Source organism: Bombina bombina, chromosome 1 (genome assembly GCF_027579735.1).
Source record: "Bombina bombina isolate aBomBom1 chromosome 1, aBomBom1.pri, whole genome shotgun sequence".
Lineage (NCBI taxonomy): Eukaryota > Metazoa > Chordata > Amphibia > Anura > Bombinatoridae > Bombina > Bombina bombina.
In genome coordinates this window covers 234,914,703-234,930,921 of record NC_069499.1, presented here as the reverse complement: position 1 = coordinate 234,930,921, position 16,219 = coordinate 234,914,703, and positions in this window count along the sequence as shown.

Genomic DNA, 16,219 nt, shown 5'->3' with positions numbered 1-16,219 from the left:
ATAAAACTTTCCAATTTACTTATTTAATTTGTTTCATTCTTTTGATATCCTTTTTTGAAAACCACATCTAAACAGGCTCAGAAGCTGCTCATTGGTTGCTGCACATACATGACTCATGTGATTGGTTCACCTGTGTACATTGTGTACATTGCTATTTCTATATCTAAAGAACAAACAGCTAGATTACGAGTTGTGCGTTATGAGTGAAAAAGCATCGTTACGGCTCTTTTTCACTACCGCTGGTATTACAGGTATTGTAGGTATAGCTGTACCACACACATTTTTGGCCGTCACACAACGTAAGTACCGCACTTTTTAAAAAGTCCTTTTTCAATGGGACTTCCCCAGCGCCGGTATTTCGAGTTTTGTCTGGGAGGCCAAAAAGTGAGCAGTACACCCTATAACCACAAGATTCATACCGCCGCACTCCCGCATCGCCCCAATGTTGCCGCCACTATACTAAAGTTTTTTAACCCCTAAACCTAACCCTAAATCTAACCCTAACTTAACCCTAATCCTAACACCCACTTACTTTAAAGTAATTAAAATAATTCCAAATAAGAATTACAATTAATACCTAAATTATTCCTATTTAAAACTAAATAAAAACTTACCTGTAAAATAAAACCTAAGCTAGCTACAATATAACTAATAGTTATATTGTAGCTAGCTTATGTTTTATTTTTATTTCACAGGTAAGATTGTATTTATTTTAACTAGGTAGATTAGTTATTAAATAGTTATTAACTATTTACTAACTACCTAGTTAAAATAAATACAAATTTACCTGTAAAATAAAACTTAACCTGTCTTACAGTAAAACCTAACATTACACTAAAATTAAATAAATTACATTAATCAAATACAATTAACTAAATTTAAAAAAAAAAACACTAAATTACACAAAATAAAAAAGAAATGATCAAATATTTAAACTAATTACTCCTAATCTAATAGCCCTATCAAAATAAAAAAGCCCCCCAAAATAATAAAACCACTAGCCTAAACTAAACTGCCAATAGCCCTTAAAAGGGCCTTTTGCAGGGCATTGCCCCAAAGATATCAGCTCTTTTACCTGGCAAATAAAAATACAAACATCCCCCCCCAACAGTAAAACCCACCACCCACACAACCAACCCCCCCAAATAAAATTCTATCTAAAAAAATCTAAGCTACCCATTGCCCTGAAAAGGGCATTTGGATGGGCATTGTCCTTAAAAGGGCATTCAACTCTTTTATAATGTCCAAACCCTAAGCTAAAAATAAATCCCACCCAATAAACCTTTAATAAAACCTAACACTAACCCCTGAAGATCCACTTACAGTTTTGGAAGACCGGACATCCATGCTCATCCAGCCGGCAAGGTCCTCATCCACGTGGCAAGAAGTCCTTATCAAAGCCGGAAGAAGTCTTCATCCAAGCGGCAAGAAGTCCTCAACGAAGCCAGGAGAAGTCTTCATCAAAGCGGCAAGAAGTCATCATCCAGGTGGGCAGAAGACTTCATTCAGACGGCATCTTCTATCTTCATCCTTCCGGCGCAGAGCTGGTCCATCTTCAAGACATCCGGCTGTTCCAATCAGCCAGTAGAATGCGAGCTCAATCATATTGGCTGATTGGATCAGCCAAAAGGATTAAAGCTCAATCCTATTGGCTGATGATTGCATCAGCCAATAGGATTTTTTACCCTTTAATTCCTATTGGCTGATAGAATTCTATCAGCCAATCGGAATTCAATGGACGCCATCTTGGATGAGGTCCCTTAAAGGGAACCTTCAGTGTACGGCTGGGTCCGTATGAAGAGGATGCTCCGCACCGGATCTCTTGAAGATGGACCCGCTCCACGCCGGAAGGATGAAGATAGAAGATGCCATCTGGATGAAGACTTCTGCCCACCTGGATGATGACTTCTTGCCGCTTGGATGAAGACTTCTCCTGGCTTCGTTGAGGACTTCTTGCCGCGTGGATAAGGACTTCGCCGGCTGGATGAGGATGGATGTCCGGTCTTCCAAAGCTGTAAGTGGATCTTCGGGGTTTAGTGTTAGGTTTTATTAAGGGTTTATTGGGTGAGTTTTATTTTTAGCTTATGGCTTGGGCAATGTAAAAGAGCTGAATGGCCTTTTAAGGGCAATGTCATTCCAAATGCCCTTTTCAGGGCAATGGGTAGCTTAGGTTTTTAGATAGAATTTTATTTGTGGAGTTTGGTTGTGTGGGTGGTGGGTTTTACTGTTGTGGGGGATGTTTGTATTATTATTTGCCAGGTAAAAGAGCTGATATCTTTGGGGCAATGCCCCGCAAAAGGCCCTTTTAAGGGCTATTGGCAGTTTAGTTTAGGCTAGGGGTTTTATTTTTTTATTTTGATAGGGTTATTAGATTAGGAGTAATTAGTTTAAATATTTGATAATTTCTTTTTTATTTTGTGTAATTTAGTGTTCATTTTTTTGTAATTTAGTTAATTGTATTTGATTAATGTAATTTATTTAATTTTAGTGTAATGTTAGGTTTTAGTGTAAGGTAGTTTAGGATTTATTTCACAGTTAAGTTTGTATTTATTTTAACTAAATAGTTAGTAAATAGTTAATAACTATTTAATAACTAATCTACTTAGTTAAAATAAATACAAACTTACCTGTGAAATAAAAATAAAACCTAAGATAGCTACAATGTAACTATTAGTTATATTGTAGCTAGCTTAGGTTTTATTTTACAGGTAAATATTTAGTTTTAAATTTATGTTAAAGTTAGTGGGTGTTACGGTTAGGGTTACGTTAGGGTTAGACTTAGGTTTAGGGGTTAATAACTTTAGTATAGTGGCGGTGACATTGGGGGCAGCAGATTAGGGGTTAATAAGTGTAGTTAGGTTGCAGCGATTTTGGGGGCAGCAGATTAGGGGTTAATTACAGTAATGTAGGTTGCAGCGATATTGGGGGCAGCAGATTAGGGGTTAATAACAGTAATGTAGGTTGCGGCGATGTTGGGGGCAGCAGATTAGGGGTGTTTAGACTCTGGGTTTATGTTAGGGTGTTAGACATTAATGGGGCTGCGTTACGGAGCTTTACGCTCCGTGATTGCAGGTGTTAGGCTTTTTTTTTAGCTGGCTCTCCCCATTGCTGTCTATGGGGAAATCGTGCACGAGCACGTAACAGCAGCTCAAAGCAGCGCTGGTATTTGTGTGCGGTATGGAGCTCGACGCAGCCATATCGACTGCAAACGCCGGCTTTTTTAAAACTCGTAATACCAGCGCTATAGGGAGTGAAATACCGCAGAAAATGATGCAGTCGTTAATTTCCCTATAGCGCTCAAAACTCGTAATCTGGCTGAAAGCCAATAAAATAATAGAAGTAAATTGGAATGTTGTTTAAAACTGTTTTTTTTCTATCTGAATCATGAAAGAAAGATGTTGGGTTTTATGTCCCTTTAATAATGACAGACAAACCTATTTAATGTAAATTGAATGCCAATGGTAAAGGGAAATATTCCCTAAATTGTTTGTTTTTTGTTTCATACCCCAAGAAGGGTAAATGAACAGTCATATGGTTAGCGTCATATGGTTAGCAGCATTCCTTACAGTTACAGGGAGGCGCTTCTGACATTTATTTCTCAGGCTTTCAGTATCGGTTTATTCGCTTCTTGTGTGAGATCTACAGTGGTTCCAGTTTAAGGTATTTTGCTGAAAGATTTCTTGCATCATATCTGTATGTTCATAAACTGATATTATCGCTTATTAATTTTGTAATCTTTGTTCTTTGACTTTGAGGGCTAGATTACAAGTGGAGCGCTAATTAATGCTCCTGCTCGAGCATTAATTGCGCTAGAAGTAAGCTTTTTGTGCTTGTCAGGGTGCGCTTGTTATATGAGTTGAAAGTAAATTGTTTTCACTCAGCCGCTAACCCTATAAGCGCAAAGTTAGAATATTGTGTGCACGTTTATGTATTTCCCCCATAGAAGTCAATTGAGAAAATAAAGTGAAAAAAAAACTAACTCCTTAATTTTGTGCAAACCTGATCGCATATTATCATGTGCGCTAACCCAAAATGAAAATATGAATATGTCACATTCTAATGTTCTTCACATACAAGAATATCTTTTATTTACTCATTAATAAATATTTCTACATATATCCGATGGTTTTCTTGTACAATATATATTTATATCTATATCTATACTGTACATGATTATATATAGGTATAGATGTATACAGATATATATATAGGAATATCTAATTAAAAATTATTTAGAACATATGTGCAGAACATTAGAATGTGAAATATTTACACTAAATACATTGTTAAAACCTTTATTAAATATGAATATTGCATAAATATGCTTTTACATGTTTTCAAATGACTCCAATGCACTTTTATTTTCTAACACCTGAGACCTAATATCTTTGAGCACTTTTTACTTTTGTGTGCAATATTTTTTTTAAAATAATTTTTATTAGATAGTGTTATTATGAGTGTAACTGTACTTTGTAATGTATTTTTTATGTGTTGTGTACAACCTTTTAGCTTCGGGAAACTGTTAACCAGAGCTCTAAAGTCGCGGTAAAGATTCTAGCAAAAATCTTGATTGCGCACAAGCAATCGCGTTTACTTTTAACTCATAATATCAGCAGTAAGTAAGAGCGCAAACCCTCGCAATAAACTCCTTATCGCTTGCACACAAACGTTTGCACAAGACTTGTGCTCAGCGGAAAAATTAGTTTCGGTTCGTTTCGGAGCGATTCAGATTTTTTTAAATTTTGTTTTCGCATCGATTCGAATTCGGATACATTTGAATGTATTTGTTTCTGAATTATTCGTATCTGAATTATTCGGATTCAGAAGTTCGGTATGTGTTAGGTGGGATGTGCTGTGTATTAATTAGACTAGTATTATGTACTGTATATTAGGTGTAACCCATCTGAATCAACATAAGTACCAACCTCACAGGTACCAGCTGCACAATATGCACAGATTTAGCAGAGGTATATAACCTAATATACAGTACATAATACTAGTGTAATACACAGCACATCCCACCTAAGTACCAACCTCACAGGTACCAGCTACATAATGTGCCCTGCACAGAGCTAGCAGAATGATATAACCTAATATACTGTACAATACTAGTGTAATTGTGATTAGTCCATGGCCATTTGAATGTAACGAATAAATCCGAACTAATTCGGATTTATTCGTTACAAATGCATTCAGATTAGTTTAGTTTCATTGCTAGGGTAATTTGGAAATTCAAATCAATACAAAGCTCCAAATTTGACAAATTCGTCCGAATTTCAATTCAGAACGAAATGAAACGCACATGTCTAGTTTGCACTCCACTTGTGATCTGACCCTGAATGTTTTGGGTACCAAGTCATTACTGTCAGAGATTTCAACACTCGACTTTGGATGACTTTCTCTCTATTACTCCTTTTTTGGCTGTAGCCACTGCTATAGCCAGTTTGGACAAAACATGATCAAGCCGTCAACCACAAATACGCTGGAATTCCTCAGCGTATTTGTGGCGAGGCTGATTCGCCTTAGTTATCAAGCCCTACACACTGGCAAAAGTAGAATATAGTGACGTAAGCTTCGATCTGCCGGACTCAGTCCGACACAGATTGATTCTTACATCACTCCAGATGTTCCGAACGCAAGTTCGGCACAATCTGACTACTTTTGCTAGATATCAAATGACTAGCAGGTACGCTCTGCACTTTTCCGGCCCAGCGTACCTGGTTTTCAATCCGCCGCCCTGGAGGCGGCGGATCCCATAGGAATCAATGGGAGTCTGACCATAGCGAAAGTTCATGTTCGCTGCTGCCCGACATCCCATTGATTCCTATAGGAAACGTCTGCACCTAACACCCTAACATGTACCCCGAGTCTAAACACCCCTAATCTGTCCCCCCCTACACCGCCGCAACTAAATAAATGTATTACCCCCTAAACCGCCACTCCCGGAGCCCACCGCCACTCTAATAAACTTATTAACCCCTAAACCACCGCTCCCGGACCCCGCCGCAACCTACATAATACCTATTAACCCCTATCCTGCCCCCCCTATACTGCCGCCACCTATAATAAATGTATTAACCCCTATCCTGCCCCCCCTATACCGCCGCCATCTATATTAAACTAATTAACCCCTAAACCTAAGTCTAACCCTAACCCTATCACCTCCCTAACTTAAATATTATTTCTCCAACATTGGTGTGTCCGGTCCACGGCGTCATCCTTACTTGTGGGAATATCTCTTCCCCAACAGGAAATGGCAAAGAGTCCCAGCAAAGCTGTCCATATAGTCCCTCCTAGGCTCCGCCCACTCCAGTCATTCTCTTTGCCGTTGCACAGGCAACATCTCCACGGAGATGGTTAAGAGCATGTGGTGTTTAGTTGTAGTTTTTTAATTCTACTATCAAGAGTTTGTTATTTTAAAATAGTGCTGGTATGTACTATTTACTCTGAAACAGAAAAAGATGAAGAGTTCTGTTTGTGAGAGGAAGATGATTTTAGCAGACAGTAACTAAAATCGTTTGCTGTTTCCACATAGGACTGTTGAGATGAAGTAACTTCAGTTGGGGGAAACAGTTAGCAGACTTTTCTGCTTAAGGTATGACTAGCCATATTTCTAACAAGACTGTGTAATGCTGGAAGGCTGTCATTTCTTCTCATGGGGACCGGTAAGCCATTTTCTTAGTCTCAAACAGAAAACAAGGGCTTATTATGGGCTATAAAACTGGTAGACACTTTTATGGGCAAAATCGACTGCTTTATTTGGGCATTTTATACATGTTTATGCTTGTAATTCACACTTATAAGCCTGGGGAATGTTTTTTAAATTCAGGCACTGTGTTAGACACCTTTCCAGTCAGGAAGGGCCTTCCCAGTTGTAGGCTGAGCCTCATTTTCGCGCCATTACTGCGCAGTTACTTTTGAGAGCAAGACATGCAGATGCATGTGTGAGGATCTGAAAGTAGTTGGAAAAGTTCCTAGAAGGCTTCATCTGGTATCGTATTCCCCCCTGGGTTTGGTAAAGTCGCAGCAAAGGCTGTAGCTGGGACTGTAGAGGGGTTAAAACTGTAACCGGCTCCGGTTTCTTTTTTTTAAGGGTTAAAGCTCTGAAAATTGGTGTGCAATACTTTGAATGCTTTAAGACACTGTGGTGAAAATTTGGTAAATTTTGAACAATTCCTTCATACTTTTTCACATATTCAGTAATAAAGTGTGCACTGTTTAAAATTTAAAGAGACAGTAACGGTTTTGTTTTAAAACGGTTTTTGTTCTTTTTTGACAAGTTTAAGCCTGTTTAACATGTCTGCACCTTCAGATAAGCTATGTTCTATATGTTTGAAGATCAATGTGTGTGTCCCTTCAAAATTGTGTGATAATTGTGCCATAGCGTCCAAACAAAGTAAGGACAGTATTGCCACAGATAGTAAAGTTGCCCAAGATGATTCATCAGATGAAGGGAGTAGAAATAGTTCTACATCATCTCCTTCTGTGTCTACACCAGTTTTGCCCACGCAGGAGGCCCCTAGTACTTCTAGCGCGCCAATGCTAATTACTATGCAACAATTAACGGCAGTAATGGATAACTCCATAGCAAATATTTTATCCAAAATGCCTGCATATCAGAGAAAGCGTGATTGCTCTGTTTTAAACACTGTAGAGCAGGAGGGCGCTGATGATAATTGCTCTGTCATACCCTCACACCAATCTGAAGGGGTCATGAGGGAGGTTTTGTCGGATGGGGAAATTTCAGATTCAGGTAAAATTTCTCAACAGGCAGAACCTGATGTTGTGACATTTAAATTTAAATTAGAGCATCTCCGCGCACTACTTAAGGAGGTGTTATCTACTCTGGATGATTGTGACAACCTGGTCATTCCAGAAAAATTATGCAAGATGGACAAGTTCCTAGAGGTTCCGGTGCACCCTGACGCTTTTCCTATACCCAAGCGGGTGGCGGATATAGTGAATAAGGAGTGGGAGAAGCCCGGCATACCTTTTGTCCCCCCTCCTATGGATAAAAAATTGGAGGGTTTGCTTAAAAAGATTTTTGTACAGCAAGGTTACCTCCTGCAACCCATTTTGTGCATTGTTCCAGTCACTACGGCAGCGTGGTTCTGGTTCGAGGAACTAGAAAAGTCGCTCAGTAGAGAGACTCCGTATGAGGAGGTTATGGACAGAGTTCACGCACTCAAGTTCGCTAATTCTTTTATTTTAGATGCCGCTTTGCAACTAGCTAGATTAGCGGCGAAAAATTCAGGGTTTGCAATTGTGGCGCGCAGAGCGCTTTGGCTAAAGTCTTGGTCAGCGGATGTATCTTCGAAGACAAAATTGCTTAATATCCCCTTCAAGGGTAAGACTCTCTTTGGGCCAGAATTGAAAGAGATTATTTCAGACATCACTGGGGGAAAGGGCCATGCCCTCCCACAAGATAGGCCTTTCAAAGCCAAGAATAAGTCTAATTTTCGTTCCTTTCGCAATTTCAGGAACGGACCGGCCTCTAACTCTGCATCCTCTAAACTAGAGGGTAATGCCTCTCAAACCAAACCAGCCTGGAAACCGGCGCAAGGCTGGAACAAGGGTAAGCAGGCCAAGAAGCCTGCTGCTGCTAACAAAACAGCATGAAGGAGTAGCCCCCGATCCGGGACCGGATCTAGTAGGGGGCAGACTCTCTCTCTTTGCTCAGGCTTGGGCAAGAGATGTTCAGGATCCCTGGACACTAGAAATAGTTTCTCAGGGTTATCTTCTGGAATTCAAGGAACTACCCCCAAGGGGAAGGTTCCACATGTCTCACTTATCCTCAAACCAAATAAAGAGACAAGCATTCTTACATTGTGTAGAAGACCTGTTAAAGATGGGAGTGATAAACCCAGTTCCAACGGCGGAACAAGGAATGGGATTTTACTCAAATCTGTTTGTAGTTCCCAAAAAAGAGGGAACTTTCAGACCAATTCTGGATTTAAAGATCCTAAACAAATTTCTCAGAGTACCATCGTTCAAAATGGAAACCATTTGAACGATTCTACCCACAATCCAGGAAGGTCAATTTATGACTACCGTGGATCTAAAGGATGCGTATCTACATATTCCTATCCACAAAGAACATCATCAGTTCCTAAGGTTCGCTTTTCTGGACAAACATTACCAGTTTGTGGCCCTCCCATTCGGGTTAGCCACTGCTCCAAGGATTTTCACAAAGGTACTCGGATCCCTTCTAGCGGTTCTAAGACCAAGGGGCATTGCAGTAGTACCGTACTTGGACGACATTCTCACACAGACATCGTTCTGGCCTTTCTCAGATCTCACGGATGGAAGGTGAACATAGAAAAAAGTTCCCTGTCTCCGTCGACAAGAGTTCCCTTCTTGGGAACAATAATAGATTCTTTAGAAATGAGGATTTTCCTGACAGAAGTCAGAAAGTCAAAACTTCTAAACGCTTGTCAAGTTCTTCATTCTATTCCTCGTCCTTCCGTAGCTCAGTGCATGGAAGTAGTAGGATTGATGGTTGCAGCAATGGACATAGTTCCTTTTGCGCAAATTCATCTAAGACCATTACAACTGTGCATGCTGAAACAGTGGAATGGGGACTATACAGACTTGTCTCCAGTGATTCAAGTAGATCAGAAGACCAGAGACTCACTCCATTGGTGGCTAACCCTGGACCACCTGTCCCAGGGAATGAGCTTCCGCAGACCAGAGTGGGTCATCGTCACGACCGACGCCAGTCTAGTGGGCTGGGGCGCGGTCTGGGAATCCCTGAAAGCTCAGGGACTATGGTCTCGGGAAGAGTCTCTTCTCCCGATAAACATTCTGGAACTGAGAGCGATATTCAATGCTCTCAGGGCTTGGCCTCAACTAGCAAAGGCCAGATTCATAAGATTCCAATCAGACAACATGACGACTGTTGCTTATATCAATCATCAGGGGGGAACAAGGAGTTCCCTGGCGATGAAAGAAGTGACCAAAATAATAAAATGGGCAGAGGATCACTCCTGCCACCTATCTGCGATCCACATCCCAGGTGTGGAAAACTGGGAGGCGGATTATCTGAGTCATCAGACATTCCATCCGGGGGAGTGGGAACTCCACCCGGAGATCTTTGCCCAGTTCACTCAATTATGGGGCATTCCAGATATGGATCTGATGGCGTCTCGTCAGAACTTCAAGGTTCCTTGCTACGGGTCCAGATCCAGGGATCCCAAGGCGACTCTAGTGGATGCACTAGTAGCGCCTTGGACCTTCAACCTAGCCTATGTGTTTCCACCGTTTCATCTCATTCCCAGGCTGGTAGCCAGGATCAAGCAGGAGAGGGCCTCGGTGATCTTGATAGATCCTGCGTGGCCATGCAGGACTTGGTATGCAGACCTGGTGAATATGTCATCGGTGCCACCATGGAAACTACCTTTGAGACAGGATCTTCTTGTACAGGGTCCATTCGAACATCCAAATCTGGTCTCCCTCCAGCTGACGGCTTGGAAATTGAACGCTTGATTCTATCAAAGCGTGGGTTTTCAGATTCGGTGATAGATACTCTAGTTCAAGCCAGAAAAACGGTAACTAGAAAAATTTACCATAAAATATGGAAAAGATATATCTGCTGGTGTGAATCCAAGGGATTCTTATGGAATAAGATCAAAATCCCTAAGATCATTTCCTTTCTACAAGAGGGTTTGGATAAAGGATTATCAGCGAGTTCTCTAAAGGGACAGATTTCTGCTTTATCTGTCTTATTACACAAACGACTGGCAGCTGTGCCAGATGTTCAAGCATTTGTTCAGGCTCTGGTTAGGATCAAGCCTGTTTACAGACCTTTGACTCCTCCCTGGAGTTTAAATCTAGTTCTTTCAGTTCTTCAAGGGGTTCCGTTTGAACCTCTACATTCCATAGATATTAAGTTGTTATCTTGGAAAGTTTTGTTTTTGGTTGCTATTTCTTCTGCTAGAAGCGTTTCTGAGTTATCTGCTCTGCAGTGTTCTCCGCCCTATCTGGTGTTCCATGCAGATAAGGTTGTTTTGCGTACTAAGCCTGGTTTTCTTCCAAAGGTTGTTTCTAACAAAAATATTAACCAGGAAATAGTTGTTCCTTCTTTGTGTCCGAATCCAGTTTCAAAGAAGGAACGTTTGTTACACAATTTAGATGTAGTCCATGCTCTAAAATTCTATTTAGAAGCTACAAAAGAGTTCAGACAAACTTTTTCTCTGTTTGTCGTCTATTCTGGTAAAAGGAGAGGTCAAAAAGCGACTTCTACCTCTCTTTCCTTTTGGCTTAAAAGCATCATCCGATTGGCTTACGAGACTGCCGGACGGCAGCCTCCAGAAAGAATCACAGCTCACTCCACTAGGGCTGTGGCTTCCACATGGGCCTTCAAGAACGAGGCTTCTGTTGATCAGATATGTAAGGCAGCGACTTGGTCTTCACTGCACACTTTTGCCAAATTTTACAAATTTGATACTTTTGCTTCTTCAGAGGCTATTTTTGGGAGAAAGGTTTTGCAAGCCGTCGTGCCTTCTGTTTAGGTAACCTGATTTGCTCCCTCCCTTCATCCGTGTCCTAAAGCTTTGGTATTGGTTCCCACAAGTAAGGATGACGCCGTGGACCGGACACACCAATGTTGGAGAAAACAGAATTTATGCTTACCTGATAAATTACTTTCTCCAACGGTGTGTCCGGTCCACGGCCCGCCCTGGTTTTTTAATCAGGTTTGATTAATTATTTTCTCTAACTACAGTCACCACGGCACCCTATAGTTTCTCCTGTTTTTTTCCTCCTGTCCGTCAGTCGAATGACTGGGGTGGGCGGAGCCTAGGAGGGACTATATGGACAGCTTTGCTGGGACTCTTTGCCATTTCCTGTTGGGGAAGAGATATTCCCACAAGTAAGGATGACGCCGTGGACCGGACACACCGTTGGAGAAAGTAATTTATCAGGTAAGCATAAATTCTGTTTTTAATAAATCTAAATAAAGTTACTATTATTAACTAAATTAATCCTATTTAAAACTAAATACTTACCTATAAAATAAACCATAATATAGCTACAATATAACTAATAATTATATTGTAGCTATTTTAGGATTTATTTTTATTTTACAGGCAAATTTCAATTTATTTTAACTAGGTACAATAGCTAATAAATATTTATTAATTATTTAATAACTACCTAGTTAAAATAAAGACAAATTTACCTGTAAAATAAAAACTAACCTAAGTTACAATTACACCTAACACTACACTATCATTAACTAAATTATTCCTATTTAAAACTAAATACTTACCTGTAAAATAAACCCTAAGATAGCTACAATTTAATTAATAATTACATTGTAGCTATTTTAGGATTTATATTTATTTTACAGGTAACTTTGTATTTATTTTAACTAGGTAGAATAGTTATTAACTAATAACTACCTAGCTAAAAGAAATACAAAATTACCTGTAAAATAAATCCTAACCTAAGTTACAATTAAACCTAACATTACACTATCATTAAATAAATTAATTATCTACAAATACCTACAATTAAATACAATAAATAAACTAACTAAAGTACAAAAAATAAAAAAACGAAGTTACAAAAAAATAAAAAAATATTACAAGATTTTAAAGCTAATTACACCTAATCTAAGCCCCCTAATAAAATAACAAAGCCCCCCAAAATAAAAAAAATGCCCTACCCTATTCTAAATTACGAAAGTTAACAGCTCTATTACCTTACCAGCCCTTAAAAGGGCCTTTTGCGGGGCATGCCTCAAAGAAATCAGCTCTTTTGCCTGTAAAAAAAAAAACACAATACCACCCCCCAACATTACAACCCACCACCCACATACCCCTACTCTAACCCACCCAAACCCCCCTTAAATAAACCTAGCACTACCCCCCTAAAGATCATCCTACCTTTAGCCGTCTTCAGCCAGCCGACCACCGATGGAACAGAAGAGGACATCCGCAGCGGTCGAAGTCTTCATCCAAGGGCCGCTGAAGAGGTCTTCCATCCGATAGAAGTCTTCATCCAGGCGGCGTCTTCAATCTTCATCCATCCGGAGCGAAGCAGAGCCATCTTCAAAGCAGCCGACGTGGAGCCATCTTTATCCACCGACGCCTACTCGCCGAATGAATATTTCTTTAAGTGACATCATCCAAGATGGCGTCCCTCGAATTCTGATTGGCTGATAGGATTCTATCAGCCAATCGGAATTAAGGTAGGAAAAATCTGATTGGCTGATATAATCAGCCAATAAGATTGAGTTCACATTCTATGGGCTGATCGGAACAGCCAATAGAATGCGATCTTAATCAGATTGGCTGATTGGATCAGCCAATCGGATTGAACTTGTATCAGCTTTTTCCTACCTTAATTCCGATTCTCAATCTTATTGGCTGATTAGATCAGCCAATCAGATTTTTCCTACCTTAATTCCGATTGGCTGATAGAATCCTATCAGCCAATCAGAATTCGAGGGACGCCATCTTGGATGATGTCACTTAAAGGAATATTCATTCGGCGAGTAGGCGTTGGTGGATAAAGATGGCTCCATGTCGGCTGCTTTGAAGATGGCTCCGCTCCGCTCCGGACGGATGAAGATTGAAGACGCCGCCTGGATGAAGACTTCTATCAGATGGAAGACCTCTTCAGCGCCCCTTGGATGAAGACTTCGACCGCTGCTGATGTCCTCTTCTGTTCCATCGGTGGTCGGCTGGCTGAAGACGGCTAAAGGTAGGATGATCTTCAGGGGGGTAGTGTTAGGTTTATTTAAGGGGGGTTTGGGTGGGTTAGAGTAGGGGTATATGGGTGGTGGGTTGTAATGTTGGGGTGTGTGTTTTTTTTACAGGCAAAAGAGCTGATTTATTTGGGGCATGCCCCGCAAAAGGCCCTTTTAAGGGCTGGTAAGGTAATAGAGCTGTTAACTTTCGTAATTTAGAATAGGGTAGGGCATTTTTTTATTTTGGGGGCTTTGTTATTTTATTAGTGGGCTTAGATTAGGTGTAATAAGCTTAAAAATCTTGTAATATTTTTTTTATTTTTTGTAACTTAGTTTTTTTTATTTTTTGTAGATTAGTTAGTTTATTTAATTGTATTTAAATGTAGTTATTTGTAGATAATTTATTTAATTTATTTAATGATAGTGTAGTGTTAGGTTTAATTGTAACTTAGGTTAGGATTTATTTTACAGGTAATTTTGTATTTGTTTTAGCTAGGTAGTTATTAAATAGTTAATAACTATTTAATAACTATTCTACCTAGTTAAAAAAATACAAAGTTACCTGTAAAATAAATATAAATCCTAAAATAGCTACAATGTAATTATTAATTACATTGTAGCTATCTTTGGGTTTATTTTACAGGTAAGTATTTAGTTTTAAATAGGAATAATTTATTTAATGATAGTGTAGTGTTAGGTGTAATTGTAACAGGCCAGTTTTTATTTTACAGGTAAATTTGTCTTTATTTTAACTAGGTAGCTATTAAATAGTTAATAACTATTTAATAGCTATTGTGCCTAGTTCAAACAAATTGAAATTTGCCTGTAAAATAAAAATAAATCCTAAAATAGCTACAATATAATTATTAGTTATATTGTAGCTATATTATGGTTTATTTTATAGGTAAGTATTTAGTTTTAAATAGGATTAATTTAGTTAATAAGAGTAATATTTATTTAAATTTATTTAATTAATATTTAAGTTAGGGGGGTGTTAGGGTTAGACTTAGGTTTAGGAGTTAATTAGTTTAATATAGATGGTGGCAGTATAGGGGGGGCAGGATAGGGGTTAATAAATTTATTATAGGTGGCGACGGTGTAGGGGGGGCAGATTAGGGGTTAATAAGTTTAATATAGGTTGCGGTGGGGGAGCGGCGATTTAGGGGTTAAACAATTTCTTTAGTTGCGGCAGGATAGGGGTTAATAAATTTATTATAGGTGGCGGTGGTATAGGGGGGGCAGGATAGGGGTTAATAGGTATTATGTAGGTGGCGGCGGGGTCCGGGAGCGGTGGTTTAGGGGTTAATCAGTTTATTAGAGTAGCGGTGGGCTCCGGGCGCGGCGGTTTAGGGGTTAATACATTTATTATAGTTGTGGCGGGGTCTAGGAGCGGCGGTTTAGGGATTAATAACGTTATTTAGTTGCGGGGGGCTCCGGGGGCACCGGTATAGGGGTAGAACAATGTAGTTTAGTGTGTTTGCTTAGTGACAGGGGTATCAATAAAGCTGGGAAAAAGCCGAAAAGCAACGAGATCGGATGAGTGATAACTATCACAGTCTGCTGCTCATCGCCCTGTACTTGGTGTGCGGCTTTTTGACAGCTTTTTTGATAACTTTGGCAAGCTTATTCAGGTCCGCGGTGGCGATGGTAGGCGAGCTTAGGCGAGCGTATTGGGCCGGCGAAGGCAGGTAAGTAGACACGTTGATAACTAGAGGCCTATGACTTCAATAAAACCTCCACTGTTTTTTTTTCTTCAGATTTACCTATTAACCTTATTTATTTATTTTTACTTTACAGCAGCTCCACAGTCATAGAGATGCATAATATAAGTAATAGATGTTTGCTTGCAACTAACAGGTATAACCTCTAATTTCTATTAAAACAGCATTTTTATTTGCAGAACTAACAACTTTTTGGAATGTTTGAGATCACTCTGTACCAATAAATAAATGTCACCATGGCTAAAAAGTGGAACCCATACGTCTATCTAAGTGCTTACAGGGTGTACTATAATCCCAACTTTAGAGCTGCAGTTGTTCTGTGTTATCATCTTCTTCATCTGTTCCTGATTCTTGTGCCTTGGAGTCTAGATATTTTTACATAAGATCATTTTGGAACCCTCAATTGTGTTTTCTTTGTCAGAGACTATCCTTTGCCTTACCAGAGTTCTACGATTGGAGCTCCAATATGTCCGTCTATATTTCCACCCTCTATTGCTGATTAATCTTCACTTATACCCTTAAATAATTGGTCACTTGAATACAAACGCTGGTTTTAAATCTGAATATAAAAGTGTAGTTTGTCAAGTGTGTGCAATAAACCCTTTATTTATCATTTTGAATAAATTAAGTTTAACATTTTCAATAAATTAAGATTTTAAAGCCATTTCCACACTGTATTACAATATTGAACAAACATTTTGATTATAATATTCAAGTTTGTAATTGTTTTGGTGTTTTTAAATGTTTTAGCATTTAAATTAAAGACATCTGGAGTGTTTGTCCTTGAGACTGGAAGACAAGATAA